At 41.1% G+C, this 21,827-nt stretch overlaps 1 protein-coding gene and 1 long non-coding RNA gene across 2 annotated transcripts in view; one reads left to right on the top strand and one right to left on the bottom strand.

The window, feature by feature from the left end:
* The window catches only part of st6galnac5a (ST6 (alpha-N-acetyl-neuraminyl-2,3-beta-galactosyl-1,3)-N-acetylgalactosaminide alpha-2,6-sialyltransferase 5a), a 73,707-nt gene that overhangs the window by 34,086 nt on the left and 17,794 nt on the right, over positions 1 to 21,827 (top strand). The gene's annotated exons all lie outside the window — the stretch shown is intronic.
* Positions 17,902 to 21,086, bottom strand: LOC135750704 (uncharacterized). Its single transcript, XR_012336831.1, has 3 exons — positions 19,956 to 21,086; positions 19,684 to 19,829; positions 17,902 to 18,964 (listed from the first exon to the last, which is right to left on the bottom strand). It is a non-coding gene; the product is annotated as an uncharacterized lncRNA (long non-coding RNA).

Here is a 21,827-nt window from a genome sequence, read left to right as displayed (position 1 = left end):
GTGCAGATGTGCAGCACCAAAATAGAGGCTCCAAGCCGACACACGAGCCGACCCTCGGCATTCTTAACTAGTTAGTAGAAAGAACCCGAGTGGAAACCGGTTCGACACGAACACTATAGAATCTTGTGAACGTATTAGGTGTCGCCCAGCCTGCAGCTCTACAAATATCTGTTAGCGAGGAACCGCGAGCCAGTGCCCAAGATGATGCCACACTGCGTGTAGAGTGGGCACGTAAATTAAACGGACAAGGCACATTCTGCTTTTGATATGCAAGGGCTATAGTATCCACAATCCAATGGGACATCCTCTGCTTGGTGACAGCTTTTCCTTTCTGCTGACCACCGTAACAAACAAAGAGCTGATCTGAGGTCCTAAAGCTTTGCGTCCTGTCTATATACACACGTAGTGCACGAACAGGGCATAACAAAGCCGTGGCTGGGTCTGCCTCCTCCAAAGGCAGCGCTTGGAGGTTCACCACTTGATCTCTGAAAGGAGTGGTGGGAACTTTGGGCACAAAGCCGGGCCGGGGTCTCAGTGTTACGCTGGATGCAGCCGGCCCGAACTGAAGGCACGATTCGTCGACCGAAAATGCATGAATATCCCCTATCCTCTTAACAGAAGCCAAAGCAAGGAGAGTTAAAGTTTTCATAGTAAGAAATTTAACACTCACACTATGCAGAGGCTCAAATGGGGCTTCCTGGAGTGATTTCAGCACCAAGGACAGGTCCCAAGGAGGAATAGAGGGAGGACGCGAAGGATTCAGTCTTCGAGCGCCTCTGAGAAATCTAATGACCAGGTCGTGCTGACCCACTGTCCTACCGTTTACGGGTGAATGGTGAGCTGATATCGCAGCGATATCGACCTTAATAGTGGATGGTGACAGCCTATTCTCCAAACGACGCTGGAGATACAAAAGCACAACACTAATCGGGCATTCTCGGGGGTTCTCACCCTGGGAAGAACACCAGTCGACAAACAGGCTCCACCTAAGCGCGCAAGCCCGTCTCGCAGACGGCGCCCGCGCTGCAGCAATAGTGTTAGATACCTCTTGCGGTAAATCACTCAAATCCTCCGTGCCCCGTCCAGAGACCACACATGGAGGTTCCACAGGTCGGGGCGCGGGTGCCATAATGTGCCCTCTTGTTGAGAAAGAAGGTCCTTCCCCAGGGGAATCTTCCACGGAGGGGCTGTCGCGAGGAGAGAGAGTTCCGGAAACCAACTCCTGGTTGTCCAATACGGTGCCACCAACAGCACGCTCTCCTCGTCCTCCCGGATTTTGCATAGGGTTTGCGCAATGAGGCTCACCGGAGGGAACGCGTATTTGCGCATGTTTCGCGGCCAGCTGTGTGCCAATGCATCCACGCCGAGCGAGTCGTCGGCTAGTGAATAGAACAGGCGACAATGGGTCGTCTCTGGGGAAGCAAACAGATCTATCTGCGCTTTGCCGAAACGTCTCCAAATCTGCTGAACCGCAATGGGGTGGAGTCGCCATTCGCCGGGACGCGCAGCCCGAGAGAGCGCATCCGCCTCTACATTGAGCGCGCCCGGGATGTAAATGGCACGAAGAGACCTCAAATTCTTCTGACTCCAAGTGAGGAGATGACGGGCGAGATGCGACAGGTGACGCGAGCGTAAACCGCCTTGACGATTGATGTACGCCACGGTCGCAGTGTTGTCTGTGCGAACTAATACATCTTTGCCCTGTAACTCGTTGCTGAAACGGACGAGCGCAAGATATACAGCCCACATTTCTCGGCAATTTATGTGCCAATGCAGCTGGGGTGCCGTCCAGACCCCCGAAGCCGCAAGCCCATCGTACGTGGCCCCCCACCCCGTGTCCGAAGCATCTGTGCATACTATTGCATGCCTGGAGACCTGTCTCAGAGGCACACCGGCTCGGAGAAACGCACGGTCTGACCACGGAGTGAAAGTGCGACGACACGCAGGTGTAATGATAACACGGTGAATGCCGCGCAGCCACGCTCTCCTCGGGACTCGATCGTGAAGCCAATGCTGAAGCGGTCGCATATGAAGCAGTCCGAGCGGAGTTACAGCTGCGGCTGCTGCCATATGCCCCAGGAGCTTCTGAAATTGTTTCAGCGGGACCGCGCTCTTGCTCTTGAATGTATTCAGGCAAGTCAGAATCGACTGTACACGCGCTTCTGTTAGACGAGCTGTCAAATCGATCGAGTCCAGTTCCATCCCGAGAAAAGAGATTCTCTGCACGGGGCAAAGCTTGCTCTTTTCCCAGTTGACCCGAAGACCCAAACGAGCGAGGTGTTTTAGAGTTAAATCTCTGTGATCGCACAGCGTCTGACGTGTTTGAGCTATTATGAGCCAATCGTCTAAATACGCGAGAATGCGCACACCTTTCTCTCTCAGGGGTTTTAAAGCCCCCTCCACTACTTTGGTGAATACACGGGGAGACAGAGAGAGCCCGAATGGGAGGACTTTGTACTGGTATGCTCGCCCCTCGAACGCAAAGCGGAGAAACGGCCTGTGCCGGGGGAGAATCGATACGTGGAAGTACGCGTCCTTCAGGTCGATGGATGCGAACCAATCGTTTGGACGAATGCATGGAAATATGCGCTTGGGCGTCAGCATCTTGAACGGCATTCTGTGAAGTGCACGGTTCAGCGAACGCAGGTCCAGGATCGGTCGCAAGCCGCCGCTTTTCTTGGGTACAATAAAGTAAGGGCTGTAAAACCCCGACCTCATCTCGGCTGGAGGGACCGGCTCGATCGCGTCTTTCGCCAATAAGACAGCGATCTCCGCACGGAGGACGTGCGCATCGGCAGCTCTCACCGTAGTGAAACGAACGCCGGAGAATTTGGGGGGACGCCGGGCAAATTGGATCGCATAGCCGAGACGAATCGTGCGTAAAAGCCAACGCGACGGGCTGGGAAGCTGTTTCCACGCCCCCAGACACCGTGCGAGGGGGACTAAAGGCACGATCGGTGTACCCGCGGCGGGCGCAACGGAGGTGATCGCCGGTGTGTGCGTAACGGCCGCACCGACAGCAGTGTTGTGCATGATAACACTCACCTGAGTCCGCTGCTGGGTGGGTGAGTAAGGGAGGCTCTGCTGAAGACACCTCACGCCACTCGATGCACCCTCTGGCGAAGGGGGAGGAAGACGATGGGTTATGAGCCCGTGATTGTCTTCTTTCCCCTGAGAAGTCAGAGAGCGCGATGGGGTTATGAGCCCGTGCGTTGCTCTCGTACTCCTCTGATGAGTCGGAGAACGAGGGGGGGTTATGAGCCCGCTCGTGTCTCCGGCGCTCATCTGAAGACCTAGAGATGGAAGTGGAATTCGCTCTTTTTGTGGAATTGTGGGTGCCGACTGAAAAGTCGGCGGAACAGAAAATTGAAACAAAGGATTCCCCAACCGGCCCTCCTCCGGTGGGGGGAGTGGTGCTTTCACCATCTCCCGAAGAGCGATCCCCTCCATCTCTAGGTCGCCCGTCTCAGGGCCGCTTCGATTTTCTTTTTCCACCCTTTGAAGCGGGCTGAGCGGGCGGGGCGGGCTGCTGACGACCGGTTCCTCGCTTCTTAGAAGAGCCCCGGGGAGGAACGGAGGCGGCCGCCGCAGGACGCCCTCGGCGAGGAGCAGGCTGAGGTGCCGACGTGGACGGGGCAGGCGCAGGACGCTTCCGACGTGGCATGATCTGAGCGATGGCCTCAGTCTGCTTCTTGGCCGCGGAGAATTGCTGGGCAAACTCCTCGACCGTCTCGCCGAACAGGCCGGTCTGGGAAACCGGAGCATTCAGGAGCCGGGTCTTATCAGCATCCTTCATGTCCGCCAGACACAGCCAGAGATGGCGTTCCTGGACTACCAGGGTAGACATCGCACGCCCGACGGCGCGTGCAGTGACCTTGGTCGCACGGAGCGCCAGATCCGTAGCCGCACGCAGTTCAGAGAACTCCGCCGAGTCGTGACCTCCCGCGTGCAGGTCCCTCAGAGCCTTAGCCTGGTGGACCTGCAGCAATGCCATGGCATGCAGGGCAGAGGCTGCCTCCCCACAAGCCTTGTAAGCAGCACCGGACAGCGCCGAAGACTGCTTACAGGCCCGTGAGGGGAGAGTAGGCTGGTCCCGCCAGGAGGAAGCGACACCGGCCGGACACAACTGCATCGCGACCGGCCGCTCCACTGACGGGATACCAGTGTACCCCTTGGCATCTCCACCCTCGAGAGAGGTGAGGGGTGAAGGCTGAAACGGTCGGTTCCGGGCGGAAAACGGGGTTTTCCACGACCGCGTCAGCTCTTCATGCACCTCGGGGAAGAAAGGCACCAGGGGCGAGGACTGAGAAGCCCTGGCACCCCCGAAGAACCAATCATCGAGGCGGGACGGTTCAGGTGGGGGAGGTTTAGTCCACTCCAAGCCGACCGCCTCCGCCGCCCGGGCGAGCATGGCTGCCATCTCGGGGTCGAACGCAGAAGCCGCAACCTGGCCCGAAGGCGGGAGCGGATCCGGATCGACGTCCGAGGCTGACAACCCCCCTTCCGATGTTACGGTGGACATCGCGTCGGGTGGAGGCTCGACAGAGCGCGAGGACACCGTAGAACACGGGCCGCTCGTCTCCATCGGGACCTCCGCTGGCAACGGATCAGGGCGCTGAGAGCTGCTGGACGAACCAGCAGACCGACCCAGCACCGTTATACGGAGATCATCCTTCGCAAGTCTGGTAGCTGCGCTCTTAGCAGCACCAGACTTGGAAGGCGGGCGCCGTTCCCGGAGAAACGACACCCGTCTCCGCAAATCCGCCATAGTCATGCCCTCACAGATGGAGCATGAACTATCACGCAACGCTGCCTCTGCGTGCTGGAGCCCCAGACACGAAAGACAACGCTGGTGGCCATCCCGGGGGGCGATGAACACACCGCATCCAGAAACCGAACACGGACGGAAATCCATCTTTAAAAAGACGACCCCGACCGTGACACGAATGAGTGGCTGTCTTTAAAAAGACACAAAGCTCAAACGTGCTGCTCTTTTAGGGAAATCACTCTTTTGTGCGAGCTGGTGAAACACACAGGGAGAGGCAACGCACTCACTCGAACTCAAGTCCTAAATTAAAGAGACAGAGAGAGAGAGAGAAAGGGTGGAGAAAAAACACTGCGAGCCTCCGCTGAGGTGTCTTTGCCCAACCAACTTCAGCAAGCTGAGATCTTATTTTCTTCCCTTCCAGAACAGGATCTACGAAGATCAGATAGAAAGCTTCTCGAGAGCAGATGTCTGCCGGCTTCGAAGCAATAAAAGCTAATTTGGTATTGTGCACCTGCGGCTTATATACGCACCTGGCGGGGCGGCGCCGGCATTATGCAAATACCTGCATGCCAAGTTCATTGGCGTTTTTATAGTTTCTCGAAGTAGATAGGTCACCCGCGGAGCGGTTCCCAATTCGTCGGTCACGACGTGACGTCGTAGTGACCGACTGAAAGGGAACCACTGAAGGTATGATGAAACGTTTTTTTTTTTTTTTGTTTGAAAGCAGAGGGTCTGTTCTTTCATTTGGTATATTGTATGTTTATATATTTAAAGAAGAACATTTTCTGGAAGGCATTAAACTTTGGTGAAAATCATGAAAAACGCTGGCGCTGGCTGGCAACTTGAAAGAGTTAAAGGGGACATTTCACAAGACTTTTTATAGGATGTAAAATAAATCTAGCTCAAAATACCATATAGATCATTTATAATAGCATGTTAAAACTGCCATGTTGTAGGTGTGAGCAAAAATAAGTTACTGGGTTGATCTTTTTCACATTTTCTAGGTTGATAGAACTACTGGGGACCCAATTATAGCACTTAAACATAGAAAAAGTCAGATTTTCATGATATGTCCCTTTTAACACATCAACTTTGAGGACAAGTGTAGTTGATATGTTAGGACCAAGAAAATGGGCAAGCGTAAGGATCTGAGCGACTATGACAAGGGCCTAATTGTGATTTTTGAATTGTGAAATTGTGTTATAGCTGAACGACTGGGTCATTCCCAGCATCGCCTTCCCCGTGTGGTCTGATCCAACATACAAGCTACAGTACTGTAACTGAAATTGCTAAAAAAGTGAGTATATATATATATATACTTTTTTAGCAATTTCAGTTACAGTACTGTAGCTTGCATGTTGGATCAGCCCACACGGGGAAGGCGATGCTGGGAATGACCCTATTATTGCAATTTTATATATATATATATATATATATATATATATATATATATATATATATATATCATTGCAATAACAGCCACTTTAATTACACAAAAAGTCTTATTCAAAATACTATATTTTGCACCACTGTAGGTGTTAGTTGTTTATAAAGATGTATTAAGGATTTATCTTTCTTACCTAATGATAAATCTAATAAATTTAAAAGATGTTTTTGACATATAACATAACTATTTTGTGTATTTGTACCTCAGTGAGACCTATATGCTATTAAATGTCATCATCCACTTCAAAAGTCCACTTTAAAAAAGCGGTACTCCAGATCCCCCCTCCCCTCATAGCACTTGCAATCCTGGAAACACCTCCTCTCACTTGTCTGTGATTGCTCCATCTCTGTCTCTCCTCTCCTCATCGTTTTCCTCGAGAGGAGCTTTTTAGCATTGCAGCCCATCTTTGGTTTATATGCCCAGGGATGGATGCTAATTCCTCCCCGGGGGCTTGTTTTAAAAAATTGCGGGTGTCTGCGGCCGGACCTAATCTGTGCTTTCAAACAACACATACTGTTGACAGGGTAGCACCTTTTGTATTCGGGGCAATGCAATCATCTCAGCGGGGAGCATCTTCATCTCATCTTCAATCTGACAGTGACTCCTCTCTTTTTTTGTATTTTCCTGTTTTTTCATCTTTCCCCATTTTTTTATCACTCATGGCAACTAAAGATGAAAAGAAATAATGGAGACACATTCTCTATGTGTCTTACTCTGTTGAGTAGGTGATGAGTGTGCGGACCCTCTGTGTCACAAAGATTCAGTCAGAGGATGAAGATAAATCTACTCTCTTTTTGCCTTTCACAAACAGATGATGGGTAAAGGGATACATTTTTTTTTTTTTTTTTTTTTAGAAAAAATGATGCAATCAACTAAAAATAAATATCTATCCTAAAATCCAGTATTATAAATATGTTGTAGCTTTATATTTACTCAAAATTAATTCAGAAATATGTTTTCAAAAAGGAACTGATATTATTAATGAAAAAAAATAAAAAAAAATGCCAAATATTGGTTGATTCATTTGTTATTGTACTTTAGGTACTTAACCAATATTCAATACTGTTTTTTCTGTAGCCTGACGTTGTCATACTCAATTCTAGTCAGAAATTGAGTCTGATACCGCTCCATTGGGCTGTGATTATGGGGCGTGTTTCAACCGAACCAGGACAAAAAATGCCTCTGCACTTAATTGGAGATACCTATAACCAATCAGAGCAACCGAGTTGTTGCTTACGTTACTGTTGATCATCTGTCCATCATCAAATAAATCCCACCCTGACAATTTGATTGGTTCAACCAGCTTTGGTTCGAGCATAGTTGAGCGACACCAGACCGAACTTCCCGACCTGAAATGTTGTGGGCGGGGCTACGTTCGCTGGCACCCAGGCTAGCTTTTCTGTCCTTTTTTGGCAAAAAAACCCCAAAACATTTTTTATAAACTATAATGTTGGGAACCTTGTAGAAGAAGTATACTGTACAGGTTGCTCATCATGCAGAGATTAATCTAATACATTGCTCCCTTATCAGCTTGTAAAATGATTTGACAGTGGCAATTCATCAAACTGAATTGTCTTCAGTTTCAATCAATTTAGCTGCTACTTTGCATATGTAACTCTAATGCATACTGTATAATGTACAAAGATTAATTTACCTCCATGCATGGTAGCCCTGCTGCGTTTTTAACTATTTAAAAAATGAGCTTGCACTTTCGTCAGTTTTACTGAATTCTCTCATGTTCACATTATTTAAAGGTCACATATCTCTAAGCTTTCTGACAATCGCGTGCAAGTTATCATGCAGCCCTGCTTAATATGTGTTTACCTATGAGTTGTGGATTTGAGGTCGGATCCAATTAGTAAGGACTGCAACATCTTTGATGAGTAGATGCAGTCACTTGTGAAATGTAATATGTACCTTTGAGATACTAATATGTATTTTTGAGGTACTAATAAGCTCTCTTTGGCCCCAGAATGTACTTCTGAGGTACTGAAATGAAATCCTTATGTGCAAAGCTGTACTTTTTGAAAGGGTACAGCCCCAGTGACAGTTTTGTACCTTTATTTCTGACAGTGTAGCAACTTTACAGAAGTACAAACGAACCGTTGTAACTCACAGCTACTTCAAGCAGGCTGTGTGAATTTGACTCTTAAATGACTGTTTTCAAACGTCTATGGTACTTACATAGCCCCTAGACCTCAGTTATCATGAAAAAGCCACAAAATTTCACTTTTGACCATATGTGACCTTTAAGGGCAATTTACAGTTGCATTTGGGACCTTTCAATAAAAAATGTGTCTTGTCTTCTTTACTTAACAAGTGTTTGTTCAGTCAAACTAAGATAGTTACAGGTAGGGATGCACCGAATGTTCGGCAACCGAAAAATGTTACAGAACAATTAGGTTTTTGATAATGCAATCGAATACCAACCAACGCAGAGTGAGAGGCGTGCAAATGCAACAAACATGTTTGTAAAAGCATTTTAAAGTGTTTGAGAAAGATGTGAAAACATACAGCACTACAAGTTTTGTTTATCATTTAAAATCAAGACATTTTTTGAACAACATGCAGTTTATGAGAAAGACACGGCAACGATCCTGGGTATTTGTCTGCTGAATGCGCAAGCACAGAGAACGAGTGCTTATCGCTTCATGTCATGTCATAGATGAGAAGGGGGACGACGAAGAGGGACAGCAATATGTAATAAAAACTTCCTGCAATCACTTTTATTAACAAAAGCTTTTTGCACTTTGTTGAGTGCTTTTTTCTCTGTCATGCTCCTGTCAATCTCCGCACCATCTCACTTTCCCTCTGCTCAGGCGCCTGTCCGCTGCTCAACATACAGTTCTGCATAAGCGTCATTGCAAGTTTCTTAACGCAGAGTAATGAATAGGTTATTTGCATTTTGTGCGGGAATAGAAGATCAGATTAATATCTTTTTGGCTGTTTCTGGCTCCTTTCATATACGCTGCAGCTGAGCCGCCCTGATGAATACTGACAATAAAGATTGATCTTGCAGCCTATGTTACTTACTTCGCATCATTGGGTATGATAGCTGCTTGAGTAATGTGCTTCCAACTATAAGTTTGAGATGTTTTTCATCTTATAAACAATAAATGTAAAGTTTGATTTCCACATATATACCTGCAGTTTGTTTATTAACTCTTTCACCGCCATTGACGAGATATCTCGTCAATTAAGAGAAAACGCTTCCCCGCCAATGACGAGATTTTCCGTCTTTCCGCAATACCGCAACTTATACAACCCGGAAGTAGCGCCTCACGTGAAAGAGAAAGAACTCTGTGTATGTTTTAAAGATCGCTCTGCATCTGATCTCTATCAAAATTCCTTCACAAAAATGGAATTATCTCAGCTTTTTGCTCAAAATTGGGTGTTTTTGAAGAAACCTACCCATGTTTGAGAGGTGATTACAAGAGAACTAATGAAGGTAGGATGAAACGTTTTTTTTTTGTTTTATCTTTCATCTGATATATTGTTTGTTTATATTTTTAAAGAAGAACATTTTCTGGAAGGCATTAAACTTTTGTGAAAATCATGAAAAATGCTGGCGCTGGCTGGCAACTTTTTTTTAAAAATGCTGGCGGGGAAAGAGTTAATTAAATCTATAGGTGCATTCCATTTGACAGGGTCCCTACGGAGTGTTCACTGTTCCCTACTTCCTGAGCACGGTATATCAGTTGAAGTGGAAAGTTGAAAATGCCCTGCAAATCAGTTGAAACGCCCTGCAAACGTCATCAAAGAAAGTCAACGACGGGGTTGCACAGATTGATATAACATAAATAAATATAGGACTACATTCATATTTTAATTTTTATTTACTATCACATTAAAAATATGTACACTATTACAATAAAAAACATTGAGTACTATGTAATGAAAACCTTATGTTTATTATACACTTCAAAGGTCACGTTCTTCCTGATACCATTTTTTAAACCCTAGTTAGTGTGTAATGTTGCTATAATAGCATAAATAATACCTGTACATGATAAAGCTCAAAGTTCACTGCCAGGCAATATATTTTCTTCAATAGAATTCCTCTTTAAAAGCCAACAACGAACGGCCTCTATTTCCTGCTTTAATGACGTCAATAAAACAGTTCGTTGACTAAACTCCGCCCACATGAATACGTCAGTCACCAGCTTTGGCTCAAACAGCTCTGCTAAGCTGCTATCGAATCACAGCACACTAAACAAACTACACAATCAGAACTTGTTACTTATTTCTAAAGGAGGGACTTCACATAACAAGGAAGACATCAGCCTGTTTTGAGGACAGTGAAAATAGCGCTATACAGATAAGTAAATTGTGTAAAAATACCGCGTTTGAGCGACATCTGATACCGTCTCATTTATACAGCCGATGCGGCTTTCAATTTTGTTTTTTAAAGAGATATGCAATCATTGTGGTTATCTGAAATCATCGCGATGAGGTCAAACAATCGCCATGAGATGATTATTTAACTGTAAAAAAATTGCTGTAATTATGCAGATGGTTGCCAGTAACCCACTGTAAAAAAAAATAAAGACTGAAATTGTTTCATGTTCATTTAACTTTGAACAAACTGTTCCCAATCAATAACAAGAATTTCTCTTTTACAATAAGCATGTGATTGTAGTGATTGATCTTAAAATCTTAGCTTTTAAAGTTTCTTTAAAGCAGCCTGTCTGTATGTGCATTATCTACAGTAAGAGATGATGAAATTCTGACTCGAGAGTGTAGACATACATCTGTGTTTGTATTTCATTTTCTTTCTTATTATTTTTTCGTTTGTTCACTTTATTTTATATTTATTTTACCATTCATCGTTGTTTTTAATTTCAGCTGTTTAATCTTGGGTTGCGTGCTGAACTGTCTTCTTATGTGATTCCAATGATTGTCATCTTAAGGTTTTTAATAATGTCACGGGGCAACGCTGTAAAGCAGTAATTTTCCACTATCTATAATAACACCTGCTACAATTTGTTTCTTGTCAGACAAAGTCAGACAAGCCGTGGAGAATGCAATTAAGATTATTTTGTAAACTATCTTTATTTTATCCAATCATCACTTTGTCTCCTGCTGTTCTTGTCATCCATCTCTGTATCTGCCTCATGCTTGAGTAGAAGCAACAGAGTTTACTGTTTTTTTAAGTAACAAAGTAATTTACCTGACAAAGAGAGATCTAGCGAACTGAATCTGAACCTGTATGAACTAACAGTAGAGATGACTTGTGTGGAACCACAGCTTTAAGCAGCATAAATCCAACGTTTGATTTTTATTTGTGTAATGGCAGCATAAAGGTGTCTCTCATTAGTAAATTGACCAATCAGAGTGGATATTCAGTGCAACATCATTTGATTCCATCTAACAGACAGTAGCAGATAGTGTAAGTGCCCCAATTTAGACAGGAGTGCAACTAGATATTATTTATTTGACAATTAAGCAGTGAAAGTTGGAAATATGTAGTTAAAATTATTTGTGTACATTCCTTATGTACAGTATCCGAAAGGTAGCATACTCTAAAAAGAATGTGTTTTTATTTATGTGTTATGCAAATATTTATATTTTTCAAAATCTATAGATGCACTAAGTTTGTACAGTATACTGTTTTGAAAAGTGTTTAGTTTGTGACTGGAAAGACCGTAATGCGTGTTATGAATAGTGTTAAGATATTAGTGGGAGATCATTTGTGTACTGAAGCAAAATATCAACAAAATATATGATGAAATAAATATGCAGTTTGTTATCAGACCCCCACAATGAAGTATAATTTTCAGAAAAAACTCTTAAAGTATCCACAGCTACTGCATGGGTCCTATTAAAAACAGCACAACACCTACGGTAATAATAACACTCTCCTGTCTTCTGTTTCCTTCCCATCTGCCCTCATAAGAATTCACAGACTCTGTAGATATTTCGTAATCAAGCCTCTGTAGGTCATGTACTGTTATTAGAAGCTTTGAATAATTGGGATGCGCTTCTTTTTTAAGACTATGTGGCAAAAAATAAAAGCTTTTTGTCTAATTAAGAGTTTGCAGGAGCACACAGCTTGGACCATCAGCAGGGGATGATGGGAGGCCGATGGGATTCAGCTAATTGCTGCCTGTTCCGTTATGGCTGGTACATCCGATCGCGTTTCCTTCGTTAGCTTTGTATATCATGTGCACCGTGGGCCACTTCGGTCAGCACAGCGATTTGCGGGGAGTCAGCAATCTCAGTAGGGCCCTTAATCGACTATGCCCTGAAGCCACTTCCTCCTACAATGCAAATGAAATCTCATTTCTTCTCTATGCACTAATTCGAAAGAGATATCTATTTTTAATTCACGTCTGATTTGCCTGCGGCATGTACACATGCACTTTTTTTTTGTCTTCAATCTATATTGCTTTACATGAGGTCCATGGAGTGTTTGCTAAACATTAGAGAGTCTGGATTCAAGTCTGAAGGATTGCTGGTCTTATACAGTATGTTTAAACTAAGGATGATGTCGATAACTTTTAAAGATTCATTTTTAAAAAGGGAAATTAGTGAGAATAGCAAACTCCAAATCACATCTATAATGCTATCCAACCTGATCTCACTTGAATTCGTACATATTTTATGAGTTAATTCTAATGATTTCTTATGAAGTGAATCGTCAAAAACATACGATTATCATAAAAAACAATAACAAAACCCCACCCCTTACCAAAAATGTATGAATGTGATCGTACAAATTAATATGAATTAGCCATCCTCGTAAAATACATTGTAATTACCATGAGATAGTGTTGTGCTATTGTTGAAATTACTTTGAGAACCATTTTATTCCCAGCTGATGAATGATGCAACATTAACAGCCAATTACAATTAATTTAAATCTATTTAGGGACAGATTTACTTTAATAAAGTGCGGATGGGTGTGGATTTAGGGGGCGTGCACACCAAGGCTTTTAAACACTGCTGAAAATGCCAGACAGATGCTGAAAGCCAGCTTTTTTCAGTCGACTGCTAGATTTCTTCAGCTGAGCGCTTTGGTTGCTGTGATAATTCTGCTTTGTCTATCAGTCATTGTATGATGCGCCGATTGATTGTTGTGATATTTGTCCCACCCCTCCTCCACTGTGATTGGACACCAATGTGAGAACTGACATTGACGATCTGAGCTTTTCACCCAAAGTTTAATATTTTTCAACTAAAACCACAGAGTGACATCTTTCAGCGCTAGCTGGCATAAATGTTTTGGTGTGCACACCCCCTTAGTGACTAAGGTGCAGTTAAGGAACATTGGTGCAAAAATCTTATTTTCATAATAACCAATGCAATCTACCAAGAGACTAACGACTTACTAATTGCTTCTAACTCCGGCTCCACGTCAATTCTTATTCTCTTGGATCTCACTTAAGCCTTCAACACTATTGACCATGGTCTAATACTCAATCCCCTTGAACATGCATTTGGTTTGTCAGAGACTGTTCTTGACTGGTTCAAGTCCTATTTCACTGATCGCAGCCAATTTGTTTTTATGGGTGGTTATGGGTCCAAATTTGGCTCTGTTCATACTGGTGTTCCACAAGGGTCAGTATTGGGTCCCTTACTTTTTAGTATGTATATCTATCCACTTGGTCAATTACTACAATCTCTCAACCTTAATTATCACTTTTATGCTGATTATACACAGATCCATATTCTTACTAAACTGGGTCAGCATTTGAACTTTGTGCATCTGTCTAACTGTACTGCTGAGATAAAGACTTGGATGTTAAATAATTTTCTGTCGCTATATGGCCCCAAACCGAAGTTTTGGTCCTTGGATCTCCACATCACATGACCATGCTCCTCCCAAACTTAGTTAAATAAACTTCATTAAATAATGGCGCAAATACCAGTACATTGATGAGCACAATCGTGTTTCATTTAAATACTCTACCATAATTTTTGCATCTTAAAGGGAAACTTCTACACGAATGCATATGGATTATGCTCAGTCACAAAAATAATTTTGTCCATGCTTTTTCAATGCTAATTTTTCACTGCATGTCTTTAGTAAAGAGGCAAAGGATGTGCCTCTTTACTAAAGGATTGCGCTACACAAGCTGTAAGTAAATCTGGGCTTTCAAAATGTTAAATTGCTGCATGCAATCAGCCGTTGTTTGTGTATAGAATAAATTAACTTTATTGTCCAGTGGTGTGGATACAAAAATATTTATGTTACCATAAGGTTTGTACTTGTAAAATGTAATTAGATTGTTAATAGCCAAAATAGTTTGTAGGCGTTTTTTGAGGTGACTATTTTATGCAGTGTAGTGCTAAAATATTTCCATCAATTGGTGCGCTGTTCAAAGGTGAATGTACTAAAAGTTATGGCAGTAGTAACGAGTCTAGGTAGATTTAAAAAAGTTGTGTTCACATTGAGAAAAGTGGTCCTCCATAATCCACCGCTTATTTAGCAACAGATCGAACTTCATTATAGTATGGCCAAATTCATTATCTAGTTAGTTCCTGACATGTAGTGTTTAAACAAACCATCTTAGTTGACCTTTTTTAGAAGTGCTTCAAAATGCTTCAAGTAGTCAATACCATGCAGCAATCATGTGTCTTTCTGTAAGTTTGTCGTTGCTCTTCATCTCATCTCACCATCTTTAAAGAGAACTGTCAATGCATTCGTGCCTTTTCCAATGTTGACATTTCCTCAGTCTGACAGATTTTTGGTCTCTCTTCCATATGTTATTTATTATGTGAAGCATAAGCTGTACTTTTAGATTTACTCTGTAGCAGAAGCAAATCTTCCTCCTCCGTATCTGCTCACTTAGGACACAGATACTGATTTTGCTTTCAGGCTCTTTTAGCAAGAACTCCTGCAGCCTGTGGGTGTTTATTCAGACAGCTCCCAGAACAGTTTTTACTGCCCACAGCTGAGGTATGCTGGACTATGACTGATCTGAGTAATTAGGGCAAATCCTATTGTATTTGTTCTAATTTTCTTCTTCATTATAAAACTGTTTAGGTATCAAACTGAGACTCTGAACAGAGTTGGATGGTCCCCAATCCCACCTATTATTCAGGCATACAAACACACACACACACACACACACACACACACACACACACACACACACACACACACACACACACACACACACACACACACACACAAGATATCCACCTTTTTTCCGAACGCAGAAGTAAGTGATGTGATGTATTTCCCTTCTACGTCCGTTTCAATAGCCAGCGGGAAAACAGTGTAGTGGGAGCACGCATAAAACACTATTTAAACGTTACTATTTACTACACCTGAACCAGTGTGAGGATGAAATTAAGAAGTGGCTTGATGAAGATATATTCAATTATTTTGTGTTGTTGATCGGGGGTGATGGGTCTTCAATGCGCAAATATAAAATCACAGAGACCTACCAGTATATTTACAATGGGAAAGTCAGTCAAGTGTGTGTACATGGAATAGACCAAGACTTTGTGTTTTTAACCTTTTCAGGAGATGGTTTAAAATGTCACAACTGTCCCTCTGATGTGAGGTTTTATTAAACACAATTTTTTATGAAATTGTTTGAGTTTTTATGGCGACACGTCAAGCTTCACGCGGTCCAACAGTCAGCAGCATCTTCCTCATTCAACACATTGTAAGTTATTTGAACAACCCATAAGAAACATATTAAACTACTACATTTATTGAGTATTGTTTCGTTTTATGAAAAAAATATTCCATCGCTTCTAACGCACTAAATGGAGACATGAGCTGATGAAATTATTTGATATTTTTAAATTATTTGCTTTTTCATTTAAAACATAACAAAAGTACACACAAACACATTACTATTATATACTATTATAAACATTAACTAAGCAGATTATGTCATATATTCTGTACTGTAATTACATTTTTGTGAAAATGTATTTCAGTTGTGAATGTCTAAGACACATTTAGACTCTATACAAAAATGAATCATTGTGTAATACACCCGTATTATAGGCAAAATCCCAATTATTCAACAAAGGATCATAGCATCTGAAGATACATGCCACATTATTCACATAATGGGGCAACTGTGCTCAAGAAAGATAAAATTTCCCCTTAAACAAAATCCACAGGCTCCATTGTTTCAAATTTGGCAATTGTGATCACAGGCACTTTTTGGATTTTTTGGACCACAACAACCCTGTTGTTTTCCTCTTTTAACCTACACTAATACTGTACTTGGCACACCAGAATGGAAGAGATCTCAAGAGTCTCTCCTGCAGCTGTCAACTATACCGAAATGTTCCTCAGCACTTAAACGAAAGGTTTGGAGCGATGCGGGAAGCTCATGTGGTCCACAAGGACCTCAACTGCTTCCGGCCTCATTAAACATTATGTCAGAGAAGCAGCACCTGTGTCTTCTATGACCTGCGGCAGAGCTCCATTACCAAGAGGGAGCATAGGATGCCACAGGAGATACATGCAAATGCCGCAGCACAGCCTGCAGAAGACACGACGCCATTTGTTATTGTAATTTCTCTCACAACGGATGCTCTCATCCGGGACAAATTACGCAATGAATGCTGGCTGCGATTCTCGCATAATATTGATTTTAAAGTGTTACAGAAGCAAAAGAGGAAATGTAACTGTCTCTTTAAAAAAAACAGAGATGTGCCTGATTTCCAGAACTCCTTATCCCCTAAGAAGGTGTGTGTGTGTGGGGGGGGGGGGGGGCTGTGCCCTTATCAACTGTTCAAATGCCAGTGGGGCCTTTATGTCAAGTCGGAATAATTCATGGAAGCCATAGACGGAGATGGATAATGTTTGGTATGAATGTTGAGATGTGTGGGAGAAAATTGATAAATTGTAAAAACAATTCAATTCAGCAATTCAAGGTCATACCATGACCCCTGAATTAGTAACCATTGCAATTATATACAGTATATATATTAATTATACATACATACGAGCACTTTTTTCTTCATGTACACATTTTCTTCATATTGAGACCCTCTTCTGGTTATTCCTTTGTACTCTCTTTTAATTATTTCTACTTAAACAGAGAATAACTTTTGATCAGTCTATTTCATAGGCACTTTCAGCCTTGTGCACTTTAGAAAATTAAGTTTCTGAAAGGACACTGTTTGCGCTCTCGCTAATTGAATAAATGAATAACAAATGTTATTTCCACTTTCTTTCTAACACTCTGTAGTGGAAATGATTGCGGTAGAAATGTCATGGACACTTTCATCAAATGCCAAATTATGTTTTGTTTGATTTTTGCATTCTGTGAGAGAAATGACATTTTAAAAATGTTTGTATTATAATGCAAGACTTTTAAAATTTCTCAACCCCTTTATTCGGTTCAAAATCAATTGATATTTACAGTTTTTCTTTGTTCTTTCTTGCACACATCAGATTTCAAGCATTCTCGCACACTGAAAAAAAAAATCCTTTCAATTTACGTAATTTTAATGTGTACATCGGTCCCACATAATCCGATTGTGTAAAACCAACATAATTTTCCTCATTTAATTTTTGTGTGTCAGACCAAAACATTTTAATTGTTTTAGGTAGTCTAATATAAATATGTTGACTCAAAGTGCTATTTCTCTTTCCTATAACACATTTATTTTGTAATGTTTAAGTAATTTTATTATGTAAGGGGACTAGATTTTCATCTGTAATTCCAACATACTTTTTTAATGCTTATATTATGGGATTATTTAACTCTAAAACAATTTCATTATGTCTCTGGCACCAGAATAATCACCCATAATTATCCAAATGTTATTTATTTCTTTTTTAAATACAAAATACATTTGCATTGGCATAAAAAGCAAAGAGTTTTGAACAAATGTTTAGTGATATTGAGGCAAACCACTGCTTTCAGATCATCAATTCAATGACATCATTACACATTAATTCATTAACAGTCAATAACTATTACAACAATCAGCACATGCAGTACATACAAAGGGGCAATTTCCCAGACAGGTTGTAGATTAATCCATGACTAGGCCCTAGTTATATTAGGATATTTTTTACAAAAAAAAGTTTACAAACAAACCTACCTTACAAAAACAACACTGGAGTACATCTTGAGACAAAACAATGGCACTCATATATGTCACGATATGTCAGTGCAATATGTTTTCAAATTAAGGCATTGCAAAAGTCTGGGACTAGGAAAAGCCCCATCTGTGAAACTGACCCAAATGTTTAAAATAGTTACTATCACAGTAGATTTAGAAGTGCTAAAACACAAACACTGCATTCCAAAGAGACATGCAAAACAGTAAGTACTATTATTTTTAAAATTGATTTACAAACTGGAAAATATCAATCCTTCAGAAAGTCAGAGCTACAGCAGTTGTATAAACTGTTAATCAAAGATTCAACAAAAACAAAATACAACAACCATTTCCAAAATCAACTCTGAGCAGCAAACTGTTAATGTTTAAATAAGAGAAAACACTTAAAACAGATAACTAAAATGAGCAGCACAGTCTTTCTGATCCTTTCACTGAAAGAAACTGTTCGTTAAAGTTACGGTCAATGCAGTTCCATTAAAATCTTTTGGATTTCCTCAAAAATAAAGCGGAGATCAGGATAGCTCAGGTTTAAGGCAAACATCAGCTCAAACAACATGGCACGATGTTGCAACACCTTCATGCCTTCCAGGACTATACAAAGATCCTCTTCTTCATCACAAGAAGGATGTTGTTTGAGAGCACAAATCCCAACAGTGGTGTCTTCAAATGACCTCGCTGATGCTGACTTCATCCATGCCCTGGACAAAACAGACAAATGTAGTTAAAGAAACAGAAAAAAGTTACTGTTACAATAAAAGTGTCATTGGAAATTAGTACAATGCAAACAAATATAAATGTAAGTATACAGACCCATGTGCATTGCCACAGCATGTTACAATTGGTTACAAATATATGGGTTACAAAGCAAGGCAGCTGCACTGTCCACTGCTCCAGGTGTGTGTGTGAGTGTGTGTTCACTACACTGGGATGAGTTAAATAAAGAGGCCACATTTCGAGTGTGTGCTACCACACCTGACAATCACAGCAAAAGTGAATTCTCTCATTTTCTCACTCTCATGTTGTTACAGACCTGTATAAATGTCTTTGTTCTGATGAACACGAAGGAAGACATTTATTTTGAGGAATGTTTGCAACCAAACTGTTCATGAGCCCCATTCACTTCAATAGTATTTTTCCTCACTATGGAAGTGAATGGGGCTTATGATTGGTTTGGGTACAAACATTCCTCAAAATATCTTCCTTAGTGTTCATCAGAACAAAGACATTTATAAAGGTTTGTAACAACATGATAGGGAATAAGTGATGAGAATTTTTATTTTTGGGTGAACTACCCCTTTAAATCTTCCCAGGTGTTTTAATGACCCTTGTGCCAAAAGATGTAACTAAAACATACTACATTTTCTGTACTTCCAACAAGGTTTACACATTTTTATGTCTATGAATCTATATTACTTACTTCTGTCATTTGATCATTGATTGTTCAAAGTCTTTTTGCTAGCTGTCCTCCTTTCTGATAGAAGAGTTTCATCAGGTTTTTGGATTGGAGGTCCAGGTGACACAGGAACATAAGACAGTAGTGATTCTTTTAAATTCAGCATTTATCTGAAAACAAATTAACCAACCATTGTATATTTGAGTACTGCGAGTCAAAGAATAATAATTGTATATTAGTTACAAAAATAAGATTTAGCTCCTAACAGCAGTAAAACAGTGATAGGAATTACTTACCAATGCTTTTGAGTGTGTGCAAGGATGATGGACCTATAAGAGGAAAAATTCAGAGGTGAAATCAACACATAAACTCAAATGATGAAGGTCACACATACACAGAGCAATAATGAATTAAGTATTATATCTGTCATACAAAATTTGGACAAAATTAGATCTTAAAACAACAAGGTTCTCTTCTGAAAACGTCAGCTTTAAGGTGTGGCACTATAAAGCATTTTTTTTTTCAGTTAATATACCAGAAGTCACGCGAGACATTTAAAAAAGCTTTTTCTAATAGAATCAAGTGTTGCTCGTGGCGTAGCGAAGTCACGAATAACTGACGCGGGTCTGTTCATCTGATTAAGCAGACAGTTTGTTTCATACGCAATGTCATTATTAATGTAGTCAATTGATATCATCTGGTAAATTACTTACATGGATAACGTTACTCTGGACAGAATAACGTTTGGTTAGCGTTTTATTTGTCCTGAACCGTTTCCATAGAACAACTGAGTAAAAAGTGCCTCAAAAGTCAACTCAAATCTGTCAGTTTTCAACTCGGATAAAACTACCAAACGTGAAATAACGTTATACAGCTGACATTTTTAAAACGCTGTTTTTCTTTATGAGCCTTACACTTACTGACTGACTGACTGACTGACTGACTGTAACGTTAACTTACTCCACCAACATCCTCCAAACTCATTTTTACTACAAGTCATTGCAATGGCTACATATTGTAAAAAAAACTGTCTATCTAGTGAAGATGTATCACGTATAAAGTGAACATAAATAAATAATAGAACTTACTTTAATAACGTGGTGTCCGTCTGAGAGAGTTCTTCTGACTGACTGCTGCTGAGTCTTCATTTTGGCGCCCAAAACAAACGATGTTTATTCTTCTTTTATGGCGATTGACGTCCTTTTTATTGAGCGTTACTGCCACCTTCTGCTCAGGAGGTGCCATTTTGTGTGCAAACTCAATTTTATTGCTTTAAGTATTCAATTCAATCAATTTTAATCAATGTGAGAATAATGTGTTTATTTTACATTCAAACAAAACATTTTCATCCTAATCAATTAAATTATGTTTACACAAGGAATATAAATATTTTGTGTTGCATATACATGTTTATTTTATTTAAATTCAAAGACCCACCAAGTCCATTTTTTTCAGTGCACTTGACACTGGTAACCAAGTATATACTAACCTTTTCAAATAGCTATTTTGGCGGATTTACTAAACAGGGCAAATTAGCATGAGAGCAAGATTTTAAAAAAGCGACAAATAGGAGTGCACATTTCAGCAGGTGATTTACTGACAAGGCGCACGTTAAAGAACACAGGCACAGAAATCTCATTTCCATAATGATCAACGCAATCTACCAACAGCAGCATAAATTAGCATAGGGTTTAAGAATTCTTTTTTTGGTGTTTAGGCTCTTTAGGAAATCCTTGCGTAGTTTTTTAATGGCAAAATAGCTGCACTCAAAAAATGGCTGGGTTATTTTGACCCATAATGGGTAAATATTGGACAGAACACTTGCTGGGTTAAAAATTACCCCATGCTTGGTCAAAAATGACCCAATGTTGGGTTGTTGTTATGCAACCATGGGGTATAATAACCCAGCAGTTGGGTAAAAATAACCCAGCATTGGTTCAATTTTTAACCCAGCAAGTGTTCTGTCCAATATTTACCCATTATGGATCAAAAATAACCCAGCCATTTTTAGAGTGTGTTTACACTGACAGTTAGTACATTTGGCCATAAAGCCCGGAGGAATAATTTTCACAAAATAAATCTTGAAATGGCTTATGTTTTAAAAATTTTGATTTTATAATAAAGATTCATATTTTAAGACTAAATGTCTTGTTCTGGGACAAAGCTAA

This window comes from Paramisgurnus dabryanus, chromosome 6, assembly GCF_030506205.2.
Source record: "Paramisgurnus dabryanus chromosome 6, PD_genome_1.1, whole genome shotgun sequence".
NCBI classification, from domain to species: domain Eukaryota; kingdom Metazoa; phylum Chordata; class Actinopteri; order Cypriniformes; family Cobitidae; genus Paramisgurnus; species Paramisgurnus dabryanus.
Note: the sequence above shows the minus strand (reverse complement) of the source record. Positions and strands in the feature narration are given on the sequence as shown.